This window comes from Limulus polyphemus, unplaced genomic scaffold (genome assembly GCF_000517525.1).
Source record: "Limulus polyphemus unplaced genomic scaffold, Limulus_polyphemus-2.1.2 Scaffold406, whole genome shotgun sequence".
Taxonomy (NCBI): Eukaryota; Metazoa; Arthropoda; class Merostomata; order Xiphosura; family Limulidae; genus Limulus; species Limulus polyphemus.
Window position 1 is genome coordinate 149,956 of NW_013666016.1, and position 16,868 is coordinate 166,823.

Below are 16,868 nucleotides of genomic sequence, written 5' to 3' on the forward strand. Positions count from 1 at the left end.
AATTATAGCAAAGTATTAAACATATTTTACAACTACCTTTACTAATTGTAACAAAGTATTAAGCATATTTTACAACTACCTTTACTAATTAAAATAAAGAAGTTATTACAATGAGAATTACTGGCAAATTCTGTGGACAGTTTTTCCTCGCTAATGCCTTTAAGTTTAGGTTCTTAACTAAGCGTACACATGTTCTTTGTTCATAAGATAGTAAATATTGTAACGTATAACGCATATTACAGTCAGTTTAGTGAATTTAAGTTCATGTTTCTGCTAAGGAAAGATCTATATATGTGACTTACAGCAGGAACTTTAACGCCCTTTATTTTAGTTACATACGTTTTTATACTATTATTAACACGATCTAGTTTTCTAAGTGTGGCCAAGATGTAGTAGGAAATTGTATGATAATATTAAAAACAAAATACAAAAAATCTGAAAGCAAAAACTAACACCCTATGTTTTTCAACAATAGTTGTTTTTGCTGAGAATAAACTCAAATCCTTTTAATTGTCTTTTGTTTAAGTAACTTGTTAATCAGTGGCGCAGAAAATGTAATTATAGATTTTTTTTAATATCTTCTTTTTTTCTTTCTCTTGTGTTGATGTAATAGTGGAAAAATGCACACAATTACAAATTTAACGTTATTACCCAGACAATAACATGGCTAGAAAGCTTACCATAGTGAAATGTATTATACACCGTTTGCGGCACAATACTAAAACTATTAATGTTTCTAAGATTATTGAACACTTTTTGTTCATATGCGATCGTTTTATTCTTTTCACACTAAACTAGCATACAGTTTGTGGATCATTTTTAAATTTATATATATATACTTTTATCCTATTCATGTTTTAAAATGTGTAAGTACTACAAACTTTAACGTGAAATATGAAAAAATTATCTCGTTTTGAGTTCTGACAATTTTTTCTAAACACACATAAATTATAATCATTAAGACAAATGATTAAACTGGAAAATCACACCTAGAAAGCAATTCGAAGATTCTTTATGTCATTAGTTTTGCTAGTTTTACTGTCCTGTTGTAAGAATGCAACGAATCCGCCACATGAGATCTGCCCTGTTGATGTAATGATTACTTTGTCGTGATGCAGGATAATCCAAGTGTCATATTGCCAGGGTTAAAATGGACAACAAGAAACAGCAAGAATACCTGACGTAAATCATAGAATACAGACAGTACACCAATTCGTCTTCAAATTTGATCTTCTGTAGACTTTCTGTATCGGTCAACACTTCAAATGTTTTTATTGTTTTCGTTTAACTGGATGGTAATGTTACCTGTTTGCGGGGAGACTTTTTTTAAAGGCTGTCAGAGTTGTGCAACAGTCGTTTAACTGGGTGGTAATGTTACCTGTTTGTGGGGAGACTTTTTTTAAAGGCTGTCAGAGTTGTGCAACAGTCGTTTAACTGGATGGTAATGTTACCTGTTTGCGGGGAGACATTTTTTTAAAGGCTGTCAGAGTTGTGCAACAGTCGTTTAACTTGGTGGTAATGTTACCTGTTTGCGGGGAGACTTTTTTTAAAGGCTGTCAGAGTTGTGCAACAGTCGTTTAACTGGGTGGTAATGTTACCTGTTTGTGGGGAGACTTTTTTAAAGGCTGACAGAGTTGTGCAACAGAAGAAAATCAGACAGATGACAGACAAGTAGAAGCTTATTTTCTTATGTATCTAGGCCTCCAGTAGGAAGTTTGTGTGTAAGCTGTTAGAAGACTTGTCTGTACAGAAAAGTTTGAACTAGATTGTGAAAGATTAATGACGCCCTTCATCTGCACAACAAGATCGCTAGGAATTGCTTGTGAACTGCTCATCTTCTCAATAACAGTTTGAGAACAGTATTAGCTGTGGTTATTAGTTGACGATGCAGATCGTTCGGAATTTATTCAAAAACACCAGAATCAGAAGTATTACCACTGGCTGGTTGCAGGTAAGGCACGGCTTCATATATCTACAAAATGTTGGCTTGTTCGTGTTTATACTAATAGAAACGAAGATAGACTCAGTACATCATCGTTCCAATGGCGGTTCCTTTATGGTGTAGGGACGCATGAGAATGAACGAAGGAACAGATCATATTGTGTCTTCGAAGATACAGTGATGTGGTATTGGCCCCAGATGTATGACTTTTGCCATTGTAATCGGACCATACTTTGTCCTGATGCTATATGATTCAAGTGTCATACTGCAAGAATCAAAATAAACTGTATTAAACATGAAACGTTAGAGATTATAGAGTGGCCAACAAAAATTCCTGACATAAATCACAGAAAATATGTAGGACCTACTTGGACATCTTCCAGATGCAGAGACTGTATTAATGGCAGGAATCCCAATATTTGTTAATTAGTACCTTCTTTTGTCAGATATAACTCTTTTTGAAGAAGTTGTTTCAGTAAGACCCTCCCCCTCAATTCTGACCACTCTGAATTTCAGGGTACTCATGTTCTACGGGTTGTAATTAACGACATATTGACCATGAAGTTGTTACATACTTTAAATAAGGAAGTTTTATGTAATATTTGGTTAATTTTTATGTATATGCACGACTTTCATGGAATATGTTAAATGCAAATGTTTTAACATTCAAGTAAAACACCTAGTGTGAATAAACACTGTTTGATTTTTGTCTTCTTTCTTCGAACTCAGTTTATTGTATGTAATGAAATAAAATACTTTAATGATCTGAAACACCGTCAGATATCTCATATAAAGCTTTATGAGTTAAGACACATTTAGAAACTTCACCTATACCCAACAGGAAATGCGAGGGAAATTGACACCACTCGAAATTAGAGCCGCGATGTTTCAAGAAAGGCAGACGATCTCAGAAGTTAAAATCAACAAGCATTCAACTAAGAATTTTTAATAATATAAGCTCATAATCTCCGGGACTTAAAATTTAGGAAATGAATATTAGGTATATGAATATGTGTATGTTTGTGAGAAGGTATAATATCTTTAAAAGCCTCTTTAACTAAAGAGTCTTTCGGTATAATTAGTTTCTTCTGAGATGAAGTTTTCTATTAAGTTGCGTACATCTTTGTAAGAAAACAGATTAGATAAGTAAAATACCTCACATTGAAATTTACTGTACAGGTTTACAGTAATGTTGTAAAAAGTGGCACTTCAATACATTGACGTTCACAAATTATGTTGAGCAAAAATCAAAACAAAGATACATATTATTTGAAATTATTTGAAAGCCAACAGACTTGAACGTATTTAGTGAAACATAAGGTAAAAAGTCTGTAAAGTCTGCTAACAAATATGCAGCTAAGTAAATGTTCAAAGTTATGTTTTATCTTATTGTAAAAATATGCATTTCAAGACGATTTTTGTAGTTACCTTAATTTTAACTTTCATATACTGTTGTAAGAACAGGCTTCTAAGGTAATAATCAATCCTGGTAATGTGTAAATGCAAGTTTCTTTATCGTTTCCTATCACAATATACAATACTTTATATGCAAGATAACATATTATTTTGTGTACAAAAATCGGAAATTGTTATGCTAATTACTTAAAGAGTCTCGCCAAGCATGTGCTGTGCTATAGATTAAAAACCACAAAGATCAACAAAACAACAACAGAAAACGTATGACACTGTTTTCCTAAACTGGTAATCTTTAAACTTTACACATACGAATTGATACAGAAGCGTGAGTAAGCAAATTAATAAGCAATATTTGCATTATGCTTGTGTTATTTACGTAACAAACTTACTACTTGAGAGAAGCACAGAACCATTTTTGTGATATATATATGCATACCTACGTGTGTCCACATTTACTCTATGTTGTCATATACTAAACGGATTTCAATGCTGTTCGCAAGCGTATTGTCTCATGTGATTTGGAAGGTTTAATAGTTGAAACTATAAATTAATAGATGTAACAGACTTTCTTATTTTCTCATTTGATTTACCTCCTTCTCTGGCGTTTATTTTACCGATCTGTGATGTATACAAGTTCACACCCACTGTGAATGAAGCATCATTATTGTACATAAGTTAAAATAATAATATTGTGTTCCTCCTTTAGTTACTAACATTTTAACTAATTTCAGATATAAAAATGGCGTTTACGTTAACAGCACTAAGTGAAGTTTGATAAAATAAAAATTGTAGAGTAGGACTGGTTAAACTAGCAATATTTTATGCAAAAAAAGTTGTTAAAAAAACCAATTATACAGTAGGCACAATTTCATGAGCTTTATGTGTAAAAAAATGTCGATGAAAAGTCTCTTTATGACAGAACAGCCAACAGGAATTTTGCATCCCAAATAATAAAATTTTGTAAAATCTCTGTAATTAAACAAATTTTATGTCAAATGGAAATTATAAGTAATTTTACGAAACAAGTTTTATTTAATGTGTAATATCCTGTAATATATACAAACTTACCATTTAACGACATATAACATGATAATGTACTTTTGAAAAAAATGTTGCCACCTCATAAGTTAAGTTATCGGAACGTATTTCATTTTTGTCTAACTGCTGAACATTCAAATGTTTATATCACACATATATATATATATTGATGCATGATATACTTAGAACTTTAGACAATATTTCTTACGATGGTTAAAGTGAGCTAGGAAATACATACACAACGATTAATAAGTTAGCTTTTGGATATTATAATAGTTTAAGACAAAACTTTACGTAAAGGTTTGTTTGTTTTTAATTAATTATGCACAAAGCTACACAAGGGCTATCTGTGCTCTGCCCACCACGGGTATCGAAACCCGATTTCTAGCGTTGTAAGTCCGCAGACATACCGCTGTGCCACTGGGGGGCTTACGTAAAAGAAACAGTAACGAATACATGATGAAGGTAGACAAATAAAACACTGTTATTAAGTTTTCTTTAAAAAAGTATATCAAATATTTGGTGCATGAAATAAAAAGTTCCTCCTTCACAAGAACTTAAAATGCAAGAATGTTCAGAAATATTAGAATCACTCTTGTTCTAAGTTGAATCAGCAGACCGCAGATTAGTTTTGAGCTTAAAAAATACATGTTTACGAAAGCCAAATTGAAGCCTATGAAATATGAGTAATTATCTTTAAGTTTAATATTGCAAGCTACGCCCAACTGTAGTATACCGCCTCGCCCAACACTGATGACGTAATAATACGTCATCCTCTGTTTGTCATGCAAACAATCAATCTGTCGGCCCTAGCTCATGAAATATTCTGGTAAATCTATGCAAAGCGACGACTGGTTGGTGAAAATCACTGTCGTAATACCTGTACATAAGTTCTCATTAGATATATGATTATTTTTGACATAAGAATTAGACAAGGAATAAGGATATTTAATACAGCATATTCTCCTAAAGTATCGTACGCTTTCCTCGATGACTAGAAGAACTGAAGTAATAATATAGAGCCCAATGGGGGAGGTTTGTTGAAAATTCGCAGAGAAGATGAAATATTTCGGACGTATGCAGTTTTTTCCAGATGACTAGTGTTCTAAGAATTCACTTATTAAATTACTTGTTTAGTTTCTGCACCGAAAGCACGAGTGGACTATAAAAATTTAGTAAATGTGATTGTTTGGACGCTTCGGAGATTCTGATTGGGCTATTGGTTTCTTTCAGATGCATGGCGACAAACAAACTATTCTCAGCGATGAGTTCAAAGTTGAAGTGTCAAAAGTTATAAAATTGCTTGAGAAAAATGGACGAAACCAAGTGCCGGAGAATATTATAATTATTTGTGAAGGTCGCTTTTAATTTTGTAAATAATTTTACGGTTATAGGGATATATATATTTATATTACTTACGTCTTCCACTTCAGTTTATTTTCCGAATATAGACTTAAATAGAGATAAAATAGAGTTTCAATTCGAGATTTCTAGATTTTTTAAAGGTTTATTAAGGTTCGTGAAAACTAAAAAAAAAATATATGAATTAGCATCCAATCATTAAATAACGATAAATTCAAACGTTTTCTAACTTGTTTATATATTTTACTTAAAAGGCTTTATAGATGTATAGCATGCACATTTCACCCATGCATAGAAACTATTATAAACAACCAAAAAATTTCTTTTGAGTAGCTTTACCCTTTGTTCACAGAATACAACTATAATAAGGCTGTATACCGTTAGGTTTTAATAATTCATGCAGCTTTGTAGACATAACTAGGTTCGATTGTTTGAAAAGAGCATCAGTTTAAATCTGATAAGCACAGACATTTGGTATTTTTAAACTACTTTATCATAAAAACCTGGAGATATACATGGATTACTGGTAACAGAAGAGCACTTGCTACCGCCGACAATCTACAAAACGGTTAGCATTTAAGGACGATATGATGAAGTTAAACATACGGTGTGCGCTAGTAAGTCTAAAAATGAGCAGAAGAAGTATGAGTATCGGCACTGGACGATACTGGACTATACGTAGTGTGTGTCAAAGAATATATATTAAAATGTGCCTTACAAAACATAGTAAACTTCCATAATTTGCACAAAAATGCAGTTTTACCGAAATGTGATTGATATGTAAGATACATTTAATAACACCAGTTAACAATAACATATTAACATATATATCACGGAAGAAAATGATAAGACAGAAGAAGGAAATATAGAATAAGATATTCGATCGGCAATAATTTCCTGCCAATAACCTTCCTTCTTTAAGACAAGTATAATTCGTATCTAACTATTTAAAATATAGAATAAGATATTCGATCGGCAATAATTTCCTGCCAATAACCTTCGTTCTTTAAGACAAGTATAATTCGTATCTAACTATTTAAAATATAGAATAAGATATTCGATCGGTAATAATTTCCTGCCAATAACCTTCGTTCTTTAAGACAAGTATAATTCGTATCTAACTATTTAAAATACATCTGGAAAGAAGGGGAGAAAATAAATATCTCAAGTCTAGTATCATGGTTAGTAGCCTCTAGTATCTTAAGTTTAGTGTCATAGTTACTAGCCAATGCTATCGTAAGTCAAGTATCATAATTAGCGGCATATAATGCTGCAACTCTATTATCATGATTGGTACCATATAGTATCGTATGTTTGGTATCATGGTTAGTATCCTATAGTTTCGTAAGTTTAGTATCATGGTTAATACCCTATAGTATCGTAAATTTAGTGTCTTATTTAGTAGCTTATAGTATCGAAAGTCTAGTATATGATTAGTAGAATTTAGTATCGTAAGTCTAATGTTATGGTTAATAGCCCATAGTATCGTAAATCTAGTATCATAGTTAGTAGCCTATAGCGTCGTAAGTTTAATATCATGGTTAGTACCCTATAGTATTGTAAGTTTAGTATCATGGTTAGTACCATATAGTATCGTAAGTCTAGTATATGGCTAGTAGACTTTAGTATTGTAAGTCTAATGTGAAGGTTAGTAGCTTATTGTATTGTAAGTCCAGTATCATGGTTAGTAGCCTATAGCGTCGTAAGTTTAGTATCGTAGGTTTAATTTCATGGTTAGCCTATAGTATAATAAGTCTAGTATCATAATTAGAATAGTCTAGTAATGGCAAGTTTAATGTCATGGTTAACAACCTATAGTATCGTAAGTCTAGTATCATGATTAGTAGTCTATAGTATCGTAAGTCTAGTACCATGGTTAGTAGCCTATAACGTCGTAATTCTGGTATCATGGTTAGTAGCCTATAGTTCTGTATGTTTAGTAACATTGCTGCTACCCTATAGTATCGAAAATCCAGTTTCATCGTTAGTAACCTATGGTAATTAGTATCGATAAGTCTAGTATCATGGGTGGTATTGGATCACTCACCCACTTTACTGACATTCAACCATTACACAAATAGCTAAGGTTAATGGATTTAGCTTTCTATTCCCCCCCCCCCCCACTCCCTCTCTCTCGCTATATATGTTTTAACATACTCAGTCATAAATTATTCAAATTATACTAGGAAGTCGGTTATAACAACTTATGGTGTAATTCTCTGTAAGAAAAAATGGTGTTTCCGAAATAAGGATATGTACTCATGCTTATAGCAACCCATTGTCTTATAAACAAAATCATTACATATGAAACATCTATATGAAGAAACTGTCTGAGCAAATGTGGCAAACTGAAAGACGAAAATCGTTTAAAATATCTGTTAAAACTTTTTATATAATCAATGAATGTTCATATATTTTACAGCATTATCTATTATGTACCAAAAAAGAGAACACACATAGATCTGTAAGGGAAAATTTAGAAAACTCATTTGATACGTCCTAATGTTTCATCTTCGTAAAATATTTCGATAATTATTAAACAAAATATTATGGTCACGGGTTGAAGAATTCTGCTGCAGCTCTTGTTTGACCAAATATGATAAAGGGGTTTACCATTTACTAAGTTAACAGTCTTGCTGTTCACATATACAAATTATGTTATTGTTTTAGCAAGTTTAATAAAAGACAAGCAAATCACTGATTATCTGAGAAAGGTATGATAAGGAATTTCTTGCACTCAATTTAGCATCTAAACGTATACTTCGCACCTCTTCAATGCGCTTGTTTTTCGTAATAACCTTCTAAACACTTTTCTCCCCTGTCTAAAGTTTCCTTATACACGAACCTAAAAACTGTTTAGTTTACTGTTTTAATTTTTTTTATAATTCTAATAACAGATCTAACACATTCTTCGATTATATTACAATTCTACGTGAAACCAGGTCAAAGATGGTTTCTATGTGATCATACACAAATTATTATAAACAACACATTTTTCGCATGGAAATGTGCGTGGTTTAATACATAGGATCATATTTTACATACGAGTAGTTTTCTTGGACTATTGTGGAACGTCATAATCAACAAAGTTGATTTCTTTTGTTATTGCCAGACTTTAATCAAAGACAGTGAACCCTAGTAGCGAAATATTGTTCATCTTAGTACACCTCTTATACAAAGGTAATAATCGAACTTGACAGTTTAATTAGTGCAGCTACATAGCAAGAAAAGAAATGAAGTTGAACACACATGGTCTCAGTTTTATTTCTACATAAAAGTTGAATTATTGGATTCACTATACTAGAAAGAACATGACGATAATATTACATCAAAATGCTGTTGATTTTATCGGGACTAGTTTTTATCGGTATCTCAATAAGATTCAATTCACAACCTCAGTGACTACGATCCAATAACGTATTTACTGATAAGTTACGATTGTTATGTTTCTTTGAGTTACGCTTAAGTAAACTCACCTGTAAACTAACGCTAGAGGCTTTGATCACCATATGTACGATATGCTTGTTTCAGAATTTTCGCATAAAGTTACACGAAGGAGCTGTTTAGGTGTAATCGTCCCTAATTTTGAATGGTTAATCAAGTGGGAAGGCAGCTAGCCAACAACATCCACGCCAATTTTTGGGATACTCTTGTGTAGCTGAAAAGTGGGATTTGACCATCGTTCTTATAGCGCACCCACGGATCCATGAACCATCGGATTCACAGCCCGGACACGTTATCACCGAATACGTAAGTTCTGTCTTATGATTTAATCAATTTGATTTTATGAAGTGAAGTTTATTCAAGAAACAAATAAAAATAATTGTAAAAATGGCAGGTGTTTTTGTTAATTTTTCCAAGTTTCTTTGTGATTTATAAGACCAGAGTTCCCTAGGTGCTGTTTATAACAAAATGTTATCGCCAAATCGTGAAGGTGAATGTTTAGTAATAGATATCATCTTTTTCCATTAACTCGAAACTACTATTGGTCCATTCTTAGATAATATACATATATATATAATGCTGGAAATATTATGAAAACAATAAGAAAAACTCGGTTCTTAACTGGTGGCCCAGTAGGAATTCCAAGTAAGAAGAGTGTATGATAGTTAATTGATTAACTCTTTCTGGTGTAGGCTGCTGCCAAAGGAAGAACTCTTCTCAATAACTAAGATCATTAGACAGGCTGAATTACATCTAAAGACGTAGGGAGAAGTATAATTATCGTTTAATATAAGGCAAATAAAAGATCATATTAGTGTTCGTAATATGTCTACATACAGTACATGGTGGTGTTTCATTATTAACAAGAACATGTAAAAATATTATATGCTAGATTGTATTTATACTTTTTGAATAAATATTTTAATCAACACACGTGACCAGACAATAATTTTGTTTGCTAATCCGTATCAAAGATTTGAATGAGAAATTCTAAAAACAAAATCCATATAAAATATAATATCGTCCATTCAAGGTACTGACCAACCCCTCAAAAGAACAATGTCGTTCTTGTTGTCTTGGATTAGAATAAAATCATTTTTGCAGACATGCATAAGGAATAATGAATAAATCCATTTTTAATCTTATCCATTTTGTACTTTTCAAGCAATGATATGTATGCTGCGAACCACATGTCAATTTGTTGATCTCAGCCTTTCTACTTTCAAACACGTGGCAAAATTATTCTGGCTCTAAACATTAATCTAAAAATGGCACAAAAATTCCATACCCGGTACTCATATTGTTGATGAGATACACAGTTACTACTGCCGTGGGGTCTAGGGTATAAATAGTAACAGTCTATTGAAGATTTGTCTAGTTAACGTGAACGACTAGATGTAAAGCCACTAAATTGCTTCTCCTACATCTATTCAATATTTGAGAATATTTTAAGTTTTACTGTCAATGGAGAATGTATTACTCAATACCATTAAAGTATTCAAATGTCTCCTGATTGTCCGCCGAATAATTCAAGTCCGTGACGAACATGACAGTTTGATTATATTTTATATCTATGAGATAGCTCAAGGAGCTAATGATTGAATTACCTAATTCGGAGCATACATTACTTTTACATTCTCTAGGAAACTGGATTCTTCTGGAAGCAAAAGGCTAAAAACCAAAAGTATTATTTACTGATATGCAGACAGGAAAAGCGTGAGGTTTCAGAACTTCGCGCACCAAATGTTCATTCTACTTTCTGAATCAAGGATTTTGTAATAAACCTTTTAAGGTCACAAGCATATATTATAGTTTAAGTAAACAAAAATATGTAATGACTTAGGGATATTCTCTGAAGTAGAATTATCTGAAAAGTTTTTTGTTTTAGAATTTTAGGATGAGAAAAGTATATCAATTGTTTCTATATAAATTAGACTAAGTTACCTGTAAGCATGAGAATATACTTACGTTATAATAATGTTATCTTGGAACAATGGTAAATATATAGTAAATTACGATGACAAACTACATTCGTTCAAGTAACATGATGTCAATTATTGTCCCAAATGTTGGAAAACATTTTGAATTTTTTGTCGTTAAAACTGGTTGAGTTTACATTAATGGCAGATAATTTGCACTTTGTATAGATTTTTACGACAAAATTCTGTATTGAAACTGAGAGACAGTTTCACCAGTCTAGTGATAATAGGAAGTTAACTATTAATTTTGAAATATAATTAAAAGTTTACACAAAAATTAAATTTTCATTTGGGTTATGTTTAAATATTAAACTGTGAGAGTTAAAATCCGTAATTATTAAAGATTGATCCGTTTGCATTCATTAATACATATATTTACTCATCAATCAGCACTTTGTAATATTGTTTCATTATTTTTCAGAACCTGTCAAGTAGTCTGTTCTTAATAATAGATTGATTCAAGATATATGAACACAAGCCTTATGGCTCATTAAAAAAAACAAAATTGAAAATTGTTTAAGCTGGTCAAAATAAAGACAGCATACAATGGTAAAATACATTTTGATCATCGCTTGAGATCATTTTCAAATTGTCACTACATGTATCATTTAAACCAGAAAATTCACATTTCACAAAGGAAAGTTTTAATAATCAACAAATTTTATTTAAAACAGTAAAAGCTTTTAAGTGAGATAATAATTTGGATTTTAAATTATTTGTTTTTACTTCATAGCAATTTTGTAGAATGGATACTAGTCTTTAACAGATATCACATACAGTTCTTTGAAAAACATAATTAACATTTAGTAATGAATTTACAAGCTTCTCCAATGGACTGCCTTCTGTTGAACTGATAAAGAGAAGAGGTTACTTTTAGAATAACCTAGAGAATACGGCTGTTGACTATAAGGGGTTTAGTTTCGACGCTGGTGTAATCTTCATAATTTTAGCTGAAACTCTTAGTATTTATGGCACAGTAAATATTATGTGTAAAGACATATTAATTACACTTGGTAACATTCGTTATTATGTGTTTATTGTTTGAATGCTTATATTATTGGTTTTGAAGAAGGGCGTAAGCTTTAAGCTATAAAGTGTAAAACGAAAAACTATTACAAAAGTTTAGAAATCAAAATTATAGTACAACAAAAGTGATTTGGCATTTCATATCAACTGATTATACAACAAAAGTGATTTGGCATTTCACATCAACTGATTATACAACAAAAGTGATTTGGAATTTCACTTCAACTGATTATACAATAAAAGTTGTTTGGCATTTCACATCAAGTGATTATAGAATAAAAGTTGTTTGACATTTCACATCAACTGATAACTTGTTCGACCATCCTGTTTTTCATTATGAGAAGAGAATATAATGATAAACTATATTATAAAATGATAATGTGTCAATATTTTCTGACTCATCACACAAACTGACTTGTTTTACTCCTGTCAATCATTCCTTTGCTAAAAATCATATATAGTATTATCAGAGAAAGTTTAACTCGGCATTTCTGATGAGCCTAACTCACTTCATATTGTTTGAAAACAGAAGATATGGAATTAACATTCCAGATGATGAAAATATCAGACTAAAATTATGCCTTATTATAACACTTCAATTTGAGCGAGTATCATGTGATTACCTTCAGAACCATAATATTTTAATATAATCAAACATTGGTTGCCTACACTTGTATAGTTTTTATGGTGGAATTGCATATGACCGACCTAAGAAAAAATATTCTAAGGAAATGGAATTACAGAAAAGAATCGAACTTCAATATATTTGTTTAGGTGAAATTGAATAAATAAAAACATTTAATAATACCTCACTATTAAAATATGTAAGTAGATAGGATCCTTTTATCATTGACTGTGTATTCGTTACCTTAAAAAAAGGTCTTGATAATTCATATACTTATAGTGTATTTGCCAAAAGACCTTCAATTAAAGCTTATAAAGTTTGTTGCTAAATAATTTGATATTAAAATACGAAAATAGTTTACATTGAAACATCATATCATAATAATAGTGTACAAGTTTTTCCTATCATTTTCCAACACCTATACGGCACTTTTATAATGCTATATTCGACACGTTATAACTTTTCCCATATGATATAGAAAAGCACGACATATGTGTCTGAAACAGCCATGGAAACACTGAAAACAAACAAAAAAGTTAAGCTAAGACAACCTTCTATTGTTGATTTACACTCGAAACTGCGCTGTGCAAGTGATTAGCTTATGGATGTACTTTTAATAATTGTTTTTGTATTCAATAGCAACAGATTATCCGTGGTATATGTATTACCACTGTACTAAACACTATGATTATTTTCCTGTTGTTTTTCATCATTTAAATATGAAGACACACTACCGAGATAAAAGTGATACGACCAATGGGAACTAAGCATTACAGCTTACCTGAAAGAGAGAGGACGAACAAAATGTTTTCACCTGGTTTCCACTAGAAGGTAGAATTACTGAACTCAGAGTGAAAATGACTGAGATAAATCACCGGGTTTGTTGTAAGTCAGTTGTTAAGCGATGTCACTAGAATAAAGTTAAAATATAAATTGGTAAGCTACGACAACATTTATCAGTTTTAGATATAACGTCCCCGACCTTGTGAAGTTCAATTGAAACTATAGACTACCTGTATAAATGTATGTATATAGTTTTAACCATAATTTACTTGTGCATTTATATATAACTTCGGCTCATTTCAATACATACAATAATATATAAAAATATGTTAACTAAATATCTCATAGATTTGGAAAGTGAAAAGGTATTTGATTTTTTTGTATAAAACTGTATAGCCAAACTTAGTCATAAAAACATGATACCCAAATCTACATTACTATTCTCCACATTTCGGTAGTAAATAGATGTCTCATATATCTACGTTGCAAAAAATACTGAAGGATAAATTTCAGGCTAATGATAAAGATATGGTCCCTTTGTCTCTAACAATAAAATGTGTTCTTTCTAGCTACAATCAAAAGAGATACGATTAGGGCTTTAATTAGGTTTGCCACCTTTCCAAAATTAAAATAAAGAACTTCCTGCGTTTATACCTCAGCTGATCAGAGTAGTAAAAAAAGGATGCTAGTTTAGTGTAAGAAAAAAATAAATGACATGAAATAGAATAATTTAGCTGTCAACATACGACATCAGTGAACGGAAGACAAATAAATGAATTAGAAAACCGCCCTTAGAAATAGAAGGTAACTTTAGATTGAATGATAAGGAATAGTTAATATTCCCATTGCAGTGAGATAGTTTTCATTACTTAATTTCTGTAGTGCATATTGGTGTATAGAATACATATTAATACTAGAAATAAACGACCTAATAACACCAAAACGTTGTTTATATTTAATTAGACATTGAACGTTTCGCTTTACAGCTTCTTCGGGATCTTTCACTAAAACACAAACCTGTTATGGTTTCGGTTTGTATTTCAGTATTTGAAGAAGCCGTAAAGAGATAGTTTTCAAGTCTAAAAGAATATTTGCTGTGAAATTTTTGGTGGAGAAAAGTTTTGGGTTTCAGTCTTTTTAAAGATTGTTCAAATTAGATCTAACGAGAAGATGTCATATTTTAAGTGCAAGTTGTTGAGTAGAAAAAATAAAATATTTGCTTGTAAACTAATTCTTAAAATAAAACATACTTTGCTTGATATTTAGCTACTATGATCAAACAAGTGTATTGATGATATTTAGAAAAGCAAGTAATATTTATTGTTAACTTAATACTTGGACAAACACGATAAAAAAACACAGTAGAGATCAGCCATGATATGGAAAAATAAAATAAAAAAGAATTAAACCCCAAACAAAAGCGCTGCTTGTCATTAGGTAGTGACTATAGTCACATGAAATTATCCCTCGTTTCTGTGCACAAGTGTAGACTGACGTCATGCACCCGTGTGGACACGGACTATAATTGCGGTCATCATTCGAAAATTCATTTTGCTATCCATAAAATCAGTTGCTGAGAAGTCCGGAAGAAAGTAAAACAAAAAAGCGGCAACACGCTAATGCATTAAATGTTTCTAAAAGTTCAGAGATAACACTTAATGTTCTTAGTGGAAATGGTGAGGTGATTAACGTTTACTTGATAATTAGAACTGGATTCTTGGGTGAGTTTCGTTTAATTGGATCCTGCCAGCTCTCCTGTCTAACGAATGGTGAGGTGATTAACGTTTACTTGATAATTAGAACTGGATTCTTGGGTGAGTTTCGTTTAATTGGATCCTGCCAGCCCTCCTGTCTAACGAATATGACTGTTGATAAAAAACATTAACTATTGCTTCCGTCAGTAATAAGAATGGTAAAGGTAAAGTAAAGAGCTTTGTGTCTAATGAACACATGTTTTGTTCAGAAACATTTGATACAGATGTCTCTTATAGGAACTTTATTTTGACAGCGCATATTCATTTATGTTTGCAAACTCTAATTCATTTAGAGATATACGAAGTGGAGTTTCCAAAAGGCTTACTTGGAGTGCCTCGATGATAACTAAAATCATATAATATATATAATAGTTTGACTACCTGTTTTAGTTCCTAGTTCATGGTTTCATACATTTAATCTCCTAAAATACCCATGTGTCATTGCTTTTTGTTTTCCTTCAGTCGTATTTAGTCATTTAAAACTCAAATCAATCTCACGATTTCAAAAGCTAGTGTCTTTGTCCTTCTGTAACTATTTTTAACACTTTTACTCGATAGCGCGAAGCTAACTTTAATGTACTGAGCTGTAACGCGTGGGTGATTCAGAAACGATCGTACAGGAGATGCGAAAACACTTCCGTGGGAGAAGAGGCCACAAACACGATTTGAGTTTTAACAGTAAGCCTAACAAATTATTCCTACACCAGGTAAGCTTCAGAAGATCTGTGCATTATTAAAACACCAATGAAATTATGAGACTCACCATGATTATGAAACAATGTAATCCGAAATAACAGAAGATACCTTTTCGTCGTGGGTTTGAGAAAGAAGGAAGGAAAAAAAAACAAGATCGGTAGATGTGAGTGAAAAGGAATAAACTGAGAGAGGTAAAGGGACAAAGTAATACGCTGCCAATAAGAAACAAAACCTAGTTCTAAATCTATCATTGTGTTAATGATTATAGTAATAAACAGCAAATTGTTATGGACAAAAGTTGATGGACATAAGGAAAGAAAGAGAAGCCAAAGTACAGCTTGATCGTAACAAAGTAGTGTCAAAGCGATTTACAATAAAATTCTGTCAGAAGTGGGGAATAATCAGTTCGTTAGAAATGGAACCCATCAACGAAAGAAGAGTTTGGAGTTGGAACCACATCAAAAGAAGCCGAGGAGGATAGTCTACTGGATGAAGCAGTGAAGTCGGATTTTGGTTTTAACAGATAATTCTCACTGGTTATAAGTTCATTGTTTAAGAGCAGAGAATAAACACTAGCATAGATGAGAATTGGAAATCACTGACGAAAAATCAGTTGGTTAATAAATGTAGAGAATTGGGTATAATTTGTAGTAGCAGTTAGAAAATAGATGAGATACGTGAAGTTTTAACTGAGAGTTAAAATAGAGCTTAGTAAAAATATAGGAACTGCGAGTGGTATTCGTGAAGGTTATCATTGTAATAATTCAGAGCTTGCCAAGATAGAAGCTGAGACTAAAAGTTTGG

The 16,868-nt window shown here is 31.8% G+C and overlaps 1 protein-coding gene across 12 annotated transcripts in view; it reads right to left on the reverse strand.

Moving 5' to 3' along the window:
• The window catches only part of LOC106458029 (forkhead box protein P1-like), a 255,864-nt gene that overhangs the window by 138,347 nt on the left and 100,649 nt on the right, over nt 1-16,868 (reverse strand). For all 12 annotated transcript variants that reach the window (XM_022384158.1, XM_022384157.1, XM_022384156.1 and 9 more), the window contains one exon: nt 13,613-13,741. The gene's annotated coding sequence lies outside the window, so the exon portion shown is untranslated. The remainder of the gene's footprint in view (nt 1-13,612; nt 13,742-16,868) is intronic.